The sequence below is a fragment of the Pantherophis guttatus genome, chromosome 5 (assembly GCF_059756535.1).
Source record: "Pantherophis guttatus breed Tessera chromosome 5, ASM5975653v1, whole genome shotgun sequence".
Taxonomy (NCBI): Eukaryota; Metazoa; Chordata; class Lepidosauria; order Squamata; family Colubridae; genus Pantherophis; species Pantherophis guttatus.
Genome location: NC_142067.1, coordinates 28,860,033 through 28,878,094, shown reverse-complemented (window position 1 = coordinate 28,878,094; position 18,062 = coordinate 28,860,033). Strand labels below are relative to the sequence as shown.

General features: G+C 35.8%; 2 long non-coding RNA genes across 2 annotated transcripts in view; one reads left to right on the top strand and one right to left on the bottom strand.

The window, feature by feature from the left end:
• LOC117662306 (uncharacterized) overlaps positions 1-8,559 on the top strand; it is an 83,850-nt gene extending 75,291 nt beyond the window's left edge. The window contains exon 3 of the long non-coding RNA XR_004590316.2: positions 8,482-8,559. This is a non-coding gene — a long non-coding RNA (uncharacterized LOC117662306). The remainder of the gene's footprint in view (positions 1-8,481) is intronic.
• The window catches only part of LOC148113312 (uncharacterized), a 219,057-nt gene that overhangs the window by 154,303 nt on the left and 46,692 nt on the right, over positions 1-18,062 (bottom strand). The window lies entirely within an intron of this gene.

The following is an 18,062-nucleotide window of genomic DNA, read 5'->3' as shown; positions in this document are numbered from 1 at the left end:
TCTGGACCTATGCCTTGTTTGTTGACCTCGTAATTGGATCTTGGATTTTGCACTTGGATTCTGGACTTGGATCTTGGCCTTTGTTATTGTGCTTGGACTTTGAGCTGTGCTTGGACTTCGGAGTAAGTGTGTAGATTTGCAGACTTATGCCTTGCGCTTGGACTTTGTATTTACCTTTAATTTTGTGTCTTGGTTGTGCAAATTTGAATTTATTGGGACTTTACATTTCTTGAGAGTGGGATCTGGAGAAATTTAGAGGCTTGCTGTGCGTCAATAAAGTATTTACAGCTCCTAGATGTATGTGTGTGTGGACTGGGACAGGACATGGAGCTACAATAGGATGGATAGTTAAACAAGGTAATAGTTCTGTTACATATTTGGGTGGGATCAGGATTTTCTGTATTTTCCAAGTTCTGAGGGGCTAAACAACGTTAAATTTATTTAATACCAATTCAAAATACTGATGGATAGGACAATTATCAGCACCTGTGGCTATAGGGTGTCCCACAAAGCTTCTAAAGGGGGTTAAGATCTACATTTTGATAGAGATTCAAACTTTTTGCTTTGAAATTATTGGTGGACATGGCACTCTTTTAAAGGATGTATTATACTGCTGATGAAAAAAAGATAAATATTCCTTTTGAGTTATCTCTCATTATGTATGTTATCTATGTATGAATATTTTTTAACAAAAATAATTTTAATAGAATTTTAATCATCTGACAGCATCTGAAGTCACTATTTGAAAATCAGTTTTCAAAGAAATAATTAAAAAAAAGCAGCAGCAAATAGCAGTTGTAAAGTTACATATGATTCATGGAGCAAATGTATTTTTATGTATTACTGAATTTTAGATTTCTTCTGAGAATTCCTTGTGCCTCAAGATATAGCTCCCCCCTGCCCTACACTGGCACAAGGTCTGTGCCATTCCTCCGAAGCCATAAAATAGTTGTCTATGAGACTCTGATCTCACTGTATAAATTAAATTCAAAGATGAACACCTAAGGATATGTAATAACATGAGCCCAGAAGAACCTGTTTTTGGACAATAAATCAAATGCACTTAAGCAGGCATGAAACTACCTTGGGCTTTTAGAACATGCTGGTGGAAAGTGTGCTCATATATACAGTTGAGTAAATATTAGTTCATCTGGTTTATGTGTACTAAAAAATCAGGTCAATTCTAATCATTCTTAAACCACCTCTGAATAAATGTATCTATTAACCCTTTGCGGTAGTCCACAAAAAAGCACAACAATGAATACTAGGTCTATATATTGTAAAGTTACATTATGATATTCTTGCAAGTATTTTTCCCCTCATTTCTTTCTACTTTCTGGGAAATTAGGGAGGATCCCTTCTGAAATTCTTCTTGCACTCCCTCTGTTTCTGTGGACTGAGATTCCTTTGAAATGATGGTTGCTCAGTCTGCAACCATCTCTTTCTCCACACTCCCAAGGTCATTTTTATATACTATTACAGTATCAAACAGATGGGTCAAGTGAAACTATGATTTCTTTTAATATTTAAAAATACATGGTTCCCCTGCACATGCATGCTAGTCGTTTCTGGCTCTAGGGGTGGTGCTCATCTCCGTTTCTAAGTTGAAGATCCAGCGCTGTCCGAAGATGTCTCCATGGTCATGTGGCTGGCATGGTTTGACCCCAAAAGTGCACGGAGCACTGTTATCTTCCCACCAAAGTGGTCCCTATTTTTCTACTTGCATTTTTTTACATGCTTTCAAACTGCTAAGTTGGCAGAAGCTGGGACAAGTAATGGGAGCTCACTTTGTTACATGACATTAGGGATTTGAACCGCTGAACTGCCGACCTTCTGACCAACAAGCTCAGCGTCTTAGCCCCTGAGCCACCATGTCACCCTATTTTACATTATATTTTTCATATATTCATAAGACTAGAGAACTCAATGCCTTGTTCAGTACAGGAATCCAAATTAAAACATCCATAAAAGATGAGTCTCCAGCTCCTACTCAAACAGATATAGTAAAGAAGAACTTAACGCCTCTTTGGGAATTGGTTTCACTAATGAACTGCTCTTCAATTGGAATCTATGTTCCATTATTCAGTGAGCAGCTTTCTAGATGTCAGTGAACAAACATTGACATTCTTCCACGCTATTATAGCTGCCTCTCAATCTTCTCTTTCATGGATTTCCTAGTGAAATACACTCACAATTTCCTAGTGTTCTAGCCTGAGCAGGTTCCTCTTACCCTTGCCAGTTCTAGCTTTGATAAATAGGCCTTTGTTTCTAGGCCTTATTGTCCCTGCCATTATCTGATCCTGTTTGTTTCAATCCTTCTTAAAGTGTGCAATCCAGAACCAGAAACAATATTCAAAGCATGATCTGGGCAGCACCGAATAAGAAGGAACAACTGCTTTCCATAGTTTAAACAATTAAACAAAAACCTATATTTCTGTTGATGGCAGCCTTCTCCCTTGCAGTTATAGAACATTGGTGATCCCTGTTCAGTTTGTAATCAATTACATTCCACATTTGTTCAATTATTATTCTGATTATTAGTTCCTTTCCAATTTCTCTGGTATAGGTCTTTCATAGAACCTTCCATATAATAAACCAAGGATGTCAGATGTTGGGTAACACTTTTCAATATTATAAATAAAGGACCTTTACTGATCCTATAGTTATACATAAAGCATTCCTCAAAAGGGTATGTGTTGAGGTAATCACATTTGCTATCTCTAATAGCATACATTCTTACCAACTTTCTTGATCATCACACTATTGTTTTCATTAACTTTCATCCAAAGCAATTTAATGCCCAATTCAGGAACCGTGTTATACTCCTTTTCTGTAGATTGTAGCAACTTCTTATAGTATGGATAATTATGCACCATTAGGTTCTAGTCTTTATTTTTCCCCCATATTTGTTTTCTTATATACTAAGTGATTGCATCCACAGGGGAACAATAGTTTTATAGGAATATCATAAACTGTATTAAGCAACAGTCTTGTAATCATGACTGTTGCTTAATACAGTCTTTATTAAAAACAATGCATTAACCTACATGCAGCGGCTACAATAATACAATGTTTGAATATATACTTACAGATGGTCCTCGTCTTCCAAGCAATCCAATTATGGTCATTTATATGCACTTTATATAAGTAGTGTATTGTTATCTGATTCCCAGCATGTATTGTACTAATCCATTTTCAACATTCCCAAATGCAGTAGCAATCACTGGGAGTGACTTGAATTGACTGAGGTGAATTGACTGAGATGAGATAGCAGGTATTTTATAAAATCCTTTCTCTCTCTTTTCTTTTTATTTTGATCTTCTTCCTCTTTTCTCCAGAAATCTACTTGTACTTTTGACCTTATCTTTGCTTGCCTGTGGAAGGATGACACATCAGAGTAGTTGTTACGCTATTGAGCTGAGCCTTCTATTTTCTTTTTTGGTTTAGTATTACATTCTTTCATTTTTCCTCTTTCAGTGAAGGAATATTCTGGCCTATGACACTGAATCTTTATTCTCTGGCTAAAGGGACAGCTCCATTAAATATGTTAGAAACTCTAAATCAGCAATCCTTTTCTGGGAACTGAAGTCAAAAAGTGTTGAAACGAGGACAGAAAAAGAAAGCAATTCCATGCAGAAAGTGAGAAATAATTGCATTAAAAGGCTGATCTAACCATCAAATTCACATTTGCCATTTATATCCAGAGAATGCATGTGAGAACTATGGATGAAAGAAACATATGTTTAACTTGAAAACTCAGGTCTTTTTGACTAGCTTATTTGCTTGAACTAGTTTATTTATGGAGTTTATTTGCATGAAGGTTTGAGTGGATTATGGAAACATAAACATGAAATTTAAGGATGGAAGATGAGTTTAGGGCAAAAAGTTGACTCTTTTAATTTGTTCTGCAATATGTGTCATAGCTTCTTGCACAAGAGGAACTAAGACTAAATCTCAAGATTAACCACCTTAAAATCTATTTTTCCCATGATTAGTAGTTTAGCATCAAATTATATTGAAAGATGATGTTTTGAAAGATGATGTGTTACGGTGTTTATTTTTTGTTTTTTGTTTTGTTTTTAAACTGGAGTTAAACTTTGAAGTAGATTACTAGAATAGAGACGGTAGCTAAAATAGATTGATTAAGCAAAGCTTATTTAGGTTTCCTCATATTGTCACTGTCTTTTTTTAAAAAAAATCTTGCTAGAAAATGACAAGAATGCCAATTTTTAGATACATCACCTTGAAAAAGAATGAGGGTGTTATTTTCATTGAGAAACGAAAGCAAAAAAGTCTTTAATAGTACTATGAGAAACAGGTGCAGATAAGATGAGGGGATATATTGGAATGATAATTAAAAAAACTTTCTATAATTAGAACTTCCTGAAGCTCATAAAGTTATAGTCTTATATGAGATTTCACTCAAGATTCAGACATGAATGCATATCATTGAAGAATAATTCATCTTCAGGATTGGAATACTCCAAACCAATGAGACTTCTTCTATTCAGACAGGAGATAGATAGATGGATCCATCATCACAAATACATTTAAAAGAGAGGGAGGGAGGGAGGGAGGGAGGGAGGGAAGGAAGGAAGGAAGGAAGGAAGGAAGGAAGGAAGGAAGGAAGGAAGGAAGGAAGGAAGGAATTGAATTGAATTGAATTGTCAGTCTGCAATGTTAATGAGAGCAGAGATGATATAGTCAAGCTGTTTAACATTTAGGGGAATAGAAAAATAACACAATGTTTGGTGACTGTTTAGAAGTTACATATCCTGCTTTGCATATTGGATTTAATTCATCAGGCCTGGATTTGCTTTCCCCTCTGAGCTCACAGAGTAATGGTATATAGCATTGACCCCGGGAGACAGGAGGAAGAGCAACAGATTGGATAACCAGCATGTAAAAGATGTCTCAACACAGAGAAGGGGCCATTGAATAGAAAGTGTTTCACAAAAGGTCCTCCTAGTGTTTTGCAGAGAAAAAGGAAAGGAGAGAAATACTTTCAGACTGGCAAAATTATGTTAATGTAGCCTAACAATAAAGATAGAGCTAGTTCATTGTGCTTCTTGCCTAAACTTCTTGCCTAAACTGTTAGTTACAGGACTAACACAGAGATGATATGGCACATTAGAATTTTTCAACCTTTCCACTCTTTCCCCTTCTCTTATCAGAACACTCCAGAGGGTTAACATCATTGCCCAGAGGATCATTGGTTGCTTCTCCCCTCTTTGGAAGAGCTTTATAGCTCCCACTGCCTTAAGAAAGTTCAAACATTTTTATCCTGGGCACCCTTTTTTCGAACTATTACCATCTGGCAGATGGTACAGGATAATAAAAACAAGGACAAATAGGCTGAAAAACAGCTTCTATCCCAGAGCAGTAACTATATTGAATTATACTGTATAGTGCAATATTAATGCAATATTATATGCTATACAATTTTCAATTCAATTGTATAGAATGTGAAGGACGTATGTTTTGTTTTATGTAAAATGTACAGTGAAGATGGCATTTAATTTCATTGTACAAGGTGCAATAAAGAAATAATAAAGAATAAAGAATTACTATTACTATCACACTATTACTATTACTATTAATGGAGTCAAACAAAGAAAACATTGCCTGTATAATGTCATATATCATATATATTCAATGTGATGTAGCTCTAGCCTGCAAAATATTTAACCAGAACTATATATACAATCATTTAATATAGGAGCTAAAGTTCTTCAACAGCACATTAGTTTAAGGTTCCACTGGATTTCGGATACCACCACCAAAAACGACTTATGTGTTTTTGATGAGATATTTATAAATTTTAAAAGGATTCTAGATCTACAAAAAATAACTCTCTCTCTCTGTGTGTCTGTCCTTTTCTTGTCCCTCTAAGGGATAAAATACTGGCTTTATATAATCTATAATTTTCCATTAAAGAAAAGAGAAAAATACTTTTGGGATTCTGGTGACAAGAGAGTATAATGTCTTGAAAGGCATAAAGCAATATGCATTTCTGGGCATGTTTGCAAAGTCAAATGTGCTGGAGATGATAGGAAATATGCAAACTGACTCTAGCTTCTCAAATATTGGATTCTGAAGAAAGCGTAGGAAATACATTATAAACTATTTGACACTATATCAATATGAAATGTTTAATAAATGGTAAATATTTGATATATGTGTAAAAGAGAAGTGTGTTTCAAAGAGAAGAATACCACAATGGAGGGAAATGCCTATGAAAATTATCTAAATTCAGAAGTGAATATAGCAGGTTTCCCATTAAATGGAACTGACGATGATGAATATACCTACCTGGGTTGAATAGAATTAGAATTCTAATTCTATTAGAATTAGATTTGGGATGTAATTGAAAGTATTGCTTAGGACGTATAGAACATCTTATCAATCAAGTAATATTGCCCATGTCTCAAGAGCTCCTGTGAGGAAGCTGCTGTCACTAGCATCAATCTGCTTCTGGTTGATATCATTAATAAGATTGAGCTGCCATTTTACATTTTTTAAACCATCCTGTCTACTGGGGGTTATTACTATGGTTGACTGGTTTTCTTTTTAATGATAATAATTTTATTCTTTTATTTTTTTATGTATTGTCTTGCTTCTTCTGCAAAATGAATAATATAAAAATAAAATTAAAAACTCACATTTCATACAATTTCTGAATCATGTAGCATTTAAAGGTACCACAATTTACATTTGCTTTTGTATGATATTACTATTCACTTGATGTTTTCTATACAATTATTCTTCATATACTCATAATTGTAACTTTTTCCTTTACCCATGAACTAAATGTTAAATCATAACATACAGAAATAAATGAAATCCAAGATTAATTCCTTTCCACTCTGCATATTGGTAAGGGAAGTGGGTCTTTTCCTCTAAAACATTATCGTATTCAGAAATGTATTGAGGTAATTTAGAAGAGCTACACTCTTGAAATATTTTTTTTTAAAAAAACTGGTGGAATATCATGGGATTAAACAGTGTGCAGACTCCTAGAAGGAATGTTTTAGATATTAGAATAAGAATTATTAGTGAGAAAATGTCAAATATAGAAATTGTCATATGTTTGCTTGTTTGACTTACTTATGCTATTTGACTTATTTATGCTAAACTTCAAATGACTAAAAATGATGAAATTGTTTTAAGCTGTACTTAAAAATAACCTCCCCAGCTTCAGTTAGCAAGGAAAAGCTAGTTAGTTGAAGGGGGCAGGATTAAAAAAAAGTTTCTGCATATGAAATGAACATATGACAATATGAGTAGGTTTGAATTTTAGAAGTTATGGAGCTGAAACTTATCTGCTGAATACTATAAAATATGATGGAAATACAGCATGGGTGAGAAAAAATAGAATCCTTATTAAATGGTTTATTTAACAGGAAGGAAGACAAAGATGTGTGATAAATATTTATGGACACAATAAATGTTTGGGAAATGCTTGAGGTATATTAGGGATGAAAATGTAGATGATGTTATGGTGTTGGCTGACAACTCAGATGATTTTCAGTAAATTTTAGAAAGTTTAATTTAGGGATTTTTAAACATTTTTCATGGTGCTGAACCTATTAATTAAAAAGTCCTGGAATCCCTATTTGAGATAAAATACCATTTTCAAAATCCTCCTTTAATGCAACACATGTTATGGTTAAGAACTGGATACATTAGGAGAATCATAGAAGCAAGTCAGTTGCTGTGGCAATGGATACTTGAGAATTAAAATAAGAAAACATTAGGTCAAGGTTGAATGGGTGCTGAATGAATATACATAGAATGCAAAAGAAAATGACCAGTATGAAATAAGTAGTTTGGTCACCTGGAAAAACTGAATTGGGACTGAACTGCAAAGCAAATATATGAAGACAGAGAGAATGAGTGCCCCAAAAGGTTAGCCATCACTGGAATAGGGTCTCCTGCTTGAGCAGGGGGTTGGACTAGAAGTCCTCCAAGGTCCCTTCCAACTATGTTGTTTGTATTTCTATGCTGAAAATGAAGTAAGAGATATACCTTGATTAGCTGATATAAATATTCTTCCAATATTATTCTTTTTTTTTTAAATGAAGACTTGCTCATATATAAGAAACTCTGAAAGAGTGGGGTTTAATTTTAATTCTCCAGGAGCAGAGATCAGAAGTAGTTGAAAATATATTGGACAATCCCCTCTAGAGATTTCTGGAATCTCTGGAAGCTAGAACTGAATATTTTTCAATGCATACCTACCCAGGCTGAATTCAATAAAATTTACTCATACTAAAGCAGATCTTAATGGCCCTTCCATTTCTTATAGCAGCATTATCTATCTATCCATCTAACATACAAAAATAATGCTATCGTGTGAAATGAAAAAGCCATTGAGACTGCAGTGCTGTCTACTTTTATTATGAATGTGCATGCAGTATGTCTATGATATAAATAGATTGTGGACTTTCAAATAATAACCATCTTTTCTGAAATGTGCAGGTGTTTTTTAAGCTGCCAAAAACCATCGCTCTTTTAAATACTTCAGCACAAAGCCCCATCTCAAACAGGTTTAAATACTCTCAATGTGTGGGTGAAGCAGATTTACTCATCATAGCCCCATTTTTTCAAACATCCATACCACTAGAGGTAAGTGCCTTTTTCAGTCTCATCTTTTTATTCTGATTTTTCTGAATTCAACTGATTAATTATCTACCATTATATTCCCTATGGAATTGTACTTTATCTGCTCAAAAGCCCAATCTGAGTATGATTGGCTCTATATTTTTCAAACTATAGTGCATTTTTGTAGGTATGCGTGCATACACAAATGTACATATGCACGGGGCTCACCTGATTGACAACATCAGGCAAACAATGCACAAATGAAAAGTATACTTTTTATGAATAGACTTGAAAGTTCTAACACTTGCATGCATTTTATGAATTCTCCCCCAAGAAACATGAATGTAAATAATTGCAAAGCTCTATAAATAAGTCTGACAGTCCTTCATGAATGAAGTACATAATTGTAGGGAAAGATTTTAATACGAATTGGTTCCTGAACACAGGAAAGTTACACTTATTATTTCTTCATTGTGACAGCTTGAGAAAGAACAAACATGATTTTGGAAAAAGCTATGCCACTTGGGTAGCTGACAGGTTATTTTTTTTTTCCCCTTTAGGACTGCACTACTCAAAAATTATTTGGAAAAATGCTTCAAACCTTGCATGGTTATAGAGACAGCAGCTACTTACTGTTCATTAGGTTCAAACACTTCTTCCAAATTCTTATGTATGTACTTAATATTTTTTTTTTCTGCACTGTTTCACATTGAGCAACTTTTTCCTGTCTGGAATTCACTAGATATGTTTGGGAGAACAAATCCCTCATGGAAATTGCAGTCCCAATACTTCTGGTGGTTAATAGGTTAGAGAAATTTAATTAAACGTAGATGAGCTTCTACTTGGGACCTTACATATTTTGTGCCATGGGCTAAAAATCTACTAGAATATGCTCCTAATCAGTAAAGGAAGTGTCAGAACTTTATATTTCAGGGAAGAACCCAGAAAGAGAAAAGGTGATATTAGCTGGGCAGTGAAAATCTACTAAGGAAAAACAGATGAAATATTAACACCTATTCATTTATCTAAATTCTTCTGAATAAATTACTCTTTTGAATAAACTGAATCTGAAGCCATTTCAAAAGGATGCAGTATATGAATTTGACATGAGGATATCACCAAAATTATCAGCCTTAGTTTTCTTTTTGTTTCTTGCTTGTGGTGCATGGGTTATCCCCCCCCCCCTTTATTAAAATAGATATCTTAATTCTATTTGATCATTGGTGCATTATTTATCTATTTTATTACCATTTTACACAACCCCCATCAAAAATATGAATTTTAGCCATGGTAATTCAATAATATGGCATTGAAATTTAACATAATCCTAGCAGGTTCTAGGAATCATCAATAGAGGGTCCGAGGAGTGCAGAGCTACCCTTATTAAAAATCAAGAGGTCTTGTTTGTGTCATTCCTAATCAATTTTAAACCATTGCTTTAGGCAGAAAAATGCTTCACAAAAACATCTGATTCTTCTGCATTAAAGATATTTGGAATTAAAATGATTAAAATCAACAGCATATTGTTAAATAACCACTACTGGCAATCTGAAAGGAACAGAGAAAGGGGAATTTTCTGAGCATTCAATTTCTCATTTGTGGCTATACACATACAGTATTTGAATTTGCTCTAGCACTCTAGAGAGTGATAGGAGACTTCTACATATATTTTAAAAGTTATGGGTCCCTTTTCTGCTGAGCTTGATTTTTGGTGACTTTTTTTGGTGGGGGGGGCAAATTTGGAAAGGATTTTATCATTGCTTTCTGCTTGATGCTTATTCAGTGTCTTTAATCTCTCATCTACAGCCCTCCTATTCTCTAAAGATATTCTATTAGGTACTCACCAGCCTAACAAAGCTTTGTTTGTCAGGCAAACAAGATGATCTAATCTTTGAAGCATATATATATCATACACATAAAGCAAAGAGAAGGTTGTGGTATATACTTTTGTAGAAAAAAATGGGTAAGCAAAAGAAAATGCAAGTAGTTCTTGCTTAATGACCATTTGTTCAGTGACTGTTCAAAGTTATTACAGTGCTGAATGAAGGGACATACATCCCACGCCCAAAGTTACAGCTGTTGCGGTGCCATGGTCACATGATTATGATCTGGGCACATGGCAACCCATTCATACATAACGACTGGTTGCCAGGTGCCCCACAATCAGTGGTGGGATTCAGCCAGTACGCACCACTTCAGGAGAACTGGTTGTTAACTTTCTGAGCAGTTTGGTGAACTAGCTGTTGGAAGAAATCATTAGGGCAGAGAACTGGTTGTTAAATTATTTGAATCGCATCACTGCCCACAATCATGCAATCACCACCTGCAATCTTTCCTGAGACTTCTCCAGAAAGTCAGCAGGGAAGCTGACAGGGAAGGCCACTGTCACCTGATAAGAAGATTGCCTTTCATTTCTGGGAGCTGGCTGAAAAAGTTCTATCCCAAAATCCAAGCAGGATCTATACCTGGGGTGTTTGCAGCCAGCGCCCATAAACAAGAAAAAGTGTCCTTGTCTCTGGGGGCTGGGTGCAAATGCCCTATGGTGCAAACTCTTTATAGCAAAATCTTGTTTAGATTTTGGGATGGATGCAGCAAGGGGAGTTTGAAGACAGTCCTCTGAAATGAGAGGGAATCCTCTTGCCACTCCATCGGCTTAATGACCTGAGAGATCCCTTAATGACCACAACTAGTAGTGCTGCGATTGCAGCCATTTAGTGAAGTAATCACATAACATCTCACTTAACAAGCACTTCAAGCCATGACCAAAGATTCCGGGCTAAATCGTGATTTTGAATACTACCTGTAAGAAGAAAATAAAAGGCAGGCTATACATGTATGGTGGAAATAGATGTGACAATCAATAACAGGTGTGATAAAAAGGTAATATGTGAGGAGAAGAACTCACATATTACTTTTGGAGGGAAAAGAAAAGAGAAAAGAGTGGGAGGCCTGATGCTTTGTTTTCTTGTTCATTACATTTTTACTTCTGTCTCTCCATTAGCAAAGACTAGCTTTTTAAAGACCGTAATATGTGAATATTATCTCTGCTCTTATAATTTAGTTTTCTAATTAATTTTGGTGGCTGTGTATCCAAAATTGAATAGACGAACAGAAATGGCAAGGGAAATGGGGAGAATTGTTGTAAATGGTTTCCTGAAACAACTATAATATTTTCTGAGGATGAGAGGAAGAAAACAGTGGGAACACCAACATCCAGTTACTATCTCTGTAAGTCCTTTAAAAAAAAATCAATAATGTCAGGAGAGATGTATACATTGCCACAGTAGACTACTGAATGCAAGGACAGCTTTAACTCAAATAACTTGCAGCTGTTCAGTTTATTTCTGCATTTCTCAGAGAAAATCTCATATTAAATATGATAAGCAGCACACGTAATCAAAGAAGAGAGGCTGGCACGCTTCCAGCCCATGTTCTCAGGGAGTAGTCAGGCATTGAAGCTGTTTGAGCATACTTTAATAAAAAATCTGATTCTTATCTGTACATTTTTATTAATCTAAGTTCAGCAGCACACTGTGGAAAAAATGGATGTGTTCAGCACACTAATGTCTGCTTCTGTATCTCCTCTATAAATTCATCCCAGATTGGCTTCATCCGATTTTATGTACAGTGTGGTGTTCAAAGTAAATGTGGATCAGTTTTAGCATGGGGCAACAGCATGCATAAAATTAACTTTGTGCGCGCTGCTAAGAGATAATTGGCTAAAACAAAACTGAAAGAGATTGATCTTTTCATTGATCTAAGTTAGTAGAGTGGGAACACTTGGCATCTTTACTCCCAATGAATTTTTCCATGAACAGGAAGCAGAAGGTATTCAGTGAGCCTGTCCACATTTTTTTAAAATCCAAGTAGAAGCTTCTGGTTCAAAATTGCACAAAGGATGCTATTTTCATTCAAGAGACTCTGAGCATGTTCTTGTTGTAGATTTAACACTCAGCTTGGAGATATTAAAAACATCAGGTGTGCTGTGAACTTAACCTCATCTCTCTTTATGTGTTTTTCAGATCTGGCAGTGTTTTCTGCATATGACCCAATGGAATTTGTGTATATGCAGCTTTCAAACAATCCGTTGTTTGGGTAGAAACAGGACATAGCTACTGGATAAGCAAACGTAACTCTGCCACTTTATCATCATGGAAAAAATAAAAGTGCAACTCTGTAGCTTGCTTAGGTTTATCTGCATACTGTCTCATCACAATTTTTGCCAAATCATTCTACTGCAGTTGATATTGAATTTTAAAATAAATTTAAGCAGTTCTTGCAGCAGGTTAGCATCTTCTGTTGTTGCAACTTAATGTTTTTGAAAGCCGGTTTAACACTCTTAATTTTCCCAACTGTGACCTATGACAGGTAATCTGTGAAACTCCAAAAAAATGACAGATACAGTTCCTGGCATAAAAAAGCATTCCATTGTCACTTTCTAGACTAGCAAATACATCATATGCTCAGAAAATTTTGTCCAGCTTTAGAATTACTGTCTCATCTTTCCCATTGCCGGTTTAAGACAGTGCAGATTTTTGATCTCCCAATAAAGTTGACTGTTTTTTGTTATTACAATCATGAGCAATGTCACTAAGAAATTATGAATGTAATAATGAAAAACAAACAACTGTATTAGGAGATCCAAAATCTGCACTGTCCTAAATTGGTAATGGGAAAGATAAGATGTGGAATAGAATAGAATAGAATAGAATAGAATAGAATAGAATAGAATAGAATAGAATAGAATAGAATAGAATAGAATAGAATAGAATAGAATAGAATAGAATTTTTTATTGGCCAAGTGTGATTGGACACACAAGGAATTTGTCTTCAGTGCATAAACTCTCAGTGTACATAAAAAACACATTCAAAATAATGGTGGAGAGCTACAAGTGTATCTATTCCTACAAACAAAGTCTTTTATCACAGGACATGTTAGTCTTTACCATCTCCTGGTGCCTATCATAGGCAACTCACCAGAACAATGCTGGAGAAACTAAGCAACAACTAAACAAAGGCCACAAAGCAGAAAGTTTTATGTCTGTAGCCATTTTTTAAGATTTTTAGTCACAGAGCAAGTAACAGCTTATTCTCCAATAGTTATGTGTGGGCAACATTATTCAGGAGAATTTTCCATTGACCATTGGAAATAGTTGATATGACTGCTTTTTCCCCACAAATCCTGTTGTGCAGCAATCCCCATCTCTGGAAGCGAGGTTTTTTGGGAACAGCATGAGACAGAATAACATTCATATGCTCTTCAACAAAATTTAAAGTATCACAGTATGGAATTGTATTAGCAATCTGATAGCTTGAGAAATAATCAGCTGGATTATTTCTGCCTGAACAATAAAGCACTTTGTAGTCCTATTTTTGCAATTTCAGCTTCTACTGTTCAACAGCCAGAGGAAATTGAAAAAAAAAAAGGAACAGTTGTTGAACATAGGTTGAAGGGGCTTATAAAAAGAAGAGCCACATAGGTACAAATGAAAGTTGGAACATGTAGGTCACACCAAGAACTTGTCTTTCAGCTGTGAGTACCATTTTTATTACTTAAGCTCATATTTCATGGTCTGGGATTGTAAAAGCACAGGATCAGGTTGGTTGACACAGTCAGGTATAATTGTCATTCAGTTTCTTGTTGACATGCCTGCTAGAAACTATATTATTTTAAATCCAGTTTGCCGTTTTGTCTGAGATATTACCTAAGTGGAAATTTTACTTTTTCATAATCTTCAGCACTTTCTGCATCAGATACAGTTTTAAAAATGAAAGTCTGTAGAGACTCTCAGTCATCCAGGTCATGGTTGTCCCAAAGGCGCTTTTTTCAGGAGGCAACTGGACTTTTTTGTTTTTTCTTTGAAGACATTTCACTTCTCATCCAAAAAGCTTCTTCAGCTCTGACAGGATAGTGGAGAAGGGAAGGATTTATATTCCTTGCAGACAGCTGGCCCTTTTAAAAATGAAGTTCACTTCCAAAATAATGTAACATTGTTGCCCTCCTAGTGGTAGAATCATTTCTCTTAAGATCAAGGAATTGATTTTCTAATGTTTGCATCCAATGCTCCCATCCAAGTCCCAAGCTAGTCAGAGAATCAGGCAAGAGAACTCAGGAAAAATAGGAAATATTCAGATAGTGCTAGGCCATAATCCAATAGCTCAAAGTATGTCACAGTGTGTGTGTGGAAGGTGAAAAATATGAAAGTTTGTTACTTCCATCCTCTAAATCAGCATTTAAAATCACTGTTCCTGTGTTGGCTGAGGAATTGTAGGAGTTTGGGGTCCATACTTCCAAAAGCTGCCAAGGAGAAAAGTGTTTCTCTAAATCTTTAATAAAGAATGCTATCTTATCTTTGTATTTCATGTGAACCTATCTCATCAAAATCTGATCCCACCTTCTTTGCTATAGAGTGAATGTATGTAGGGATGTGGTTACTGGGTACCTCTGTTGGCTCTGAATTTGAGGTTGGAAGACAGGGAAGTAAAGTAGATACATATTGTTTGCTTGTCTTTTAAAATCTACATTGATTATGAAATTTGCAAATGAGAGAATTCTGATGAATCAGTACTCAAGTATCTCATGCTTAAATACCCTAAAGTAATAGTGCCATAACTGTGATTCTTATTTCTCTTCAGAATTAACTTGTTGCTATAAATCAAGTGGCCGTTGAAAAAGAACAGTCTATCCAGCTGCTTGGCAGCACTAAGAGGTACTGATAGACCGATAGGAACTAGCAGACGCCCGTAGCTTCAGGAGCTTACAATGTTCCAGTTGTGCTATTTGGCACATTTATGCAGTATTTGCCGAGAACAATATTATCCTAAACACTTCCTAATTGTTATGCTGGATTAGTTAAAGCATGTTGTATTATTGACCAATCTTCTGCAATATTTATAAAACTTCGGAGAGGATTACAGAGGAACAAATAAATATATGGAGTCTGTCCACCATTTAAATAATAAATATTTAGTCAGCTCATTCTCACTCCCCCAAAATTGGGTTAAATATATGTGGGGATTTTTTTCAATAAATCTTTAATATCTTGGTACATGTTTATTTGCTTCAGAAATTGAAGGGAATTATTTGAAGGCTTTCTAAATCACAAAAAAACAGACAGTTGAAAAGACATATTATTTCTTTCCCCAATTTAAAACTCACTATAACATTATATTAGATATTCCTCTCCTTTTTTCTTTTTTCTTTTTCTTAAGCTTATCCATCATTAACATTTTACAAATGAATATATGCCTATGTTTACTCTTTCCATTCTATGAACAGTGTATTTTCTTTTTCCTTTTGCTAAAAGGAAGCTAACATAAAAGCTAAGTTGCATGTTCAGTTATATGATCAGTAGTCTTGAATGAAAAATGACATAGCTTGCTTTAAACATGTTGGATAACTCACCATGCATATATTTATAGAAAACTGCCAGTTTGTTGAGATACCATATATACTCATGTATAAGCCCATCTGCAGATAACAGGATCCTTGCATTTTTTAAAACCATTTAAATCCATTAAAAGTGCACCATCTGCAGATAAGCTGACTCATATTTTTCATGGTATTTGGGTTAAAAATTCAAGGGTCTGCTTATCCACAGCTGGGCTTATTAAGACCACAAAGAAGTCAAATGAACATGATGCTAACATAATGCCACCCCTTTTCCTATTATGCATCCCAGAACAATTATTGGTGTGGTTGGGAAAATGCAAGAATCCACCATATTTGCTGTGGTTAGTTTATATCCAATTCTGTTCTGTCCAGTCTGTTCTCTGTCAAAAAGAGATCTTCTTAAAGAGATAGAGATTATGCAATATTTAGAACCTTAAATTAAACAAAACTAAGTTAAAAAAGAAATGGCTCCACATCAGGGGTGAAATCCAGCAGGTTCTGACAGGTTCTGGAGAACCGGTAGCAGAAATTTTGAGCAGTTTGGAGAACCAGTAGCGGAAATTTTGAGTAGTTTGGAGAACCAGCAAATACCACCTCTGGCTGGCCCCAGAGTGGGGTGGGAATGGAGATTTTGCAGTATCCTTCCCCTGCCACGCCTATCAAGCCACACCCACCAAGCTACACCACGCCCACCAAGCCATGCTCATAGAACTGGTAGTAAAAAAAAATTGGATTTCACCACTGCTCCACATCCATTTTAACCCCACATCAGGTTTTGAATAATTTACAGTAAGGGTGGGAACTGCACAAATGTCTGGAGGATATCATTCTAATGGATAGGCACCATGCAACTGAATAAGTTTGCTTTCTGGGTCCCCCGCAATCATTAATTGTGATAGTATCCAAGTTAAAAGAAATAAATCCCTGGTCCTGCTTTCATCAATTTTCTGAATTCCATACAATTTTGTAATATGTTGTACATTTTTCTGAACAGTTAGAAAGTGTTTCCCAAACTTTTCTTCATTACCCAAAACAGCTTACCAAAAAGTCCTTATTTAAATGCCCCATGGTGATTGGGTAATTAATTTGTGTATCATTACCAAACAAAAGCAACTTTTATCCAATTTGGATAATTTACTCAAGTTTGAGAGACACTGAGTAGAAAGTTCTGGTAAGAGCTTGTATTTTCAAGCAACAGAAATAGCCCTAATAGTCTATTTTCTTCCTGGCAAGTCTATAGTTATTCAACACTTGTCAAAATACTTACAGTTTTTGCTTGATCAGTTTTTAAATTTTGGTAGAAAAAAGGAGGAGAGTTTATAAAAGTATAAAAAAGTTTATACTTTTTAAGCCTAGGGCCGTGACGGCGAACCTATGGCACGCATGCCACTTGTGGCACACAGAGCCATATCTGTGGGCACACGAGTGTTGCCCTAGCTCAGCTCCAGTGCGCATGCATGCGCCGGCCAGCTGATTTTCGGGCCTTCTGGAAGTCGGGAAATGGGCCGTTTCCAGCCTCTGGAGGGCCTCTGTGGTGGGGGAGGCAGTTTTCATCCTCCCCAGGCTCCAAGAAGACCTCTGGAGCCTGGGGAGGGCAAACAATGGGCCTACTGGGCCCACCTTGCCATCGCGTGCCAAAAGCAGGGGTAGCGGGTGTGTGTGTGTGTGTCATGTGCGCATGCGTGAGGCGCATTGAATTATGGGTGTGGGCACATGCACACACAACCCCCCCCGCACTGCCCCCACTTTTGGCACGCGACAGCAAAAAGGTTAGCCATCACTGGCCTAGGGTGGTCACATAGTCAGTAGCAGCAACAATGATATCAATAGACTACGTAGGGATTTGATCCAACAATCATCCAAAGAAACTTCAATATTAATTCAATATTAATATTAACTCATATTGGCAGAAGTATTAGCTCAATTTCATCCAGCTCCTTTCTCGCTGCAAGCTGTAACTATTAAAAACCTGGCTAAATGATATTCTTACAGGCTCTTAGCAATAATAAAAAGACCATGAGAGGAATTTGAAACTTAAGCCAAGACAAGAAAGCACTCATCTCTG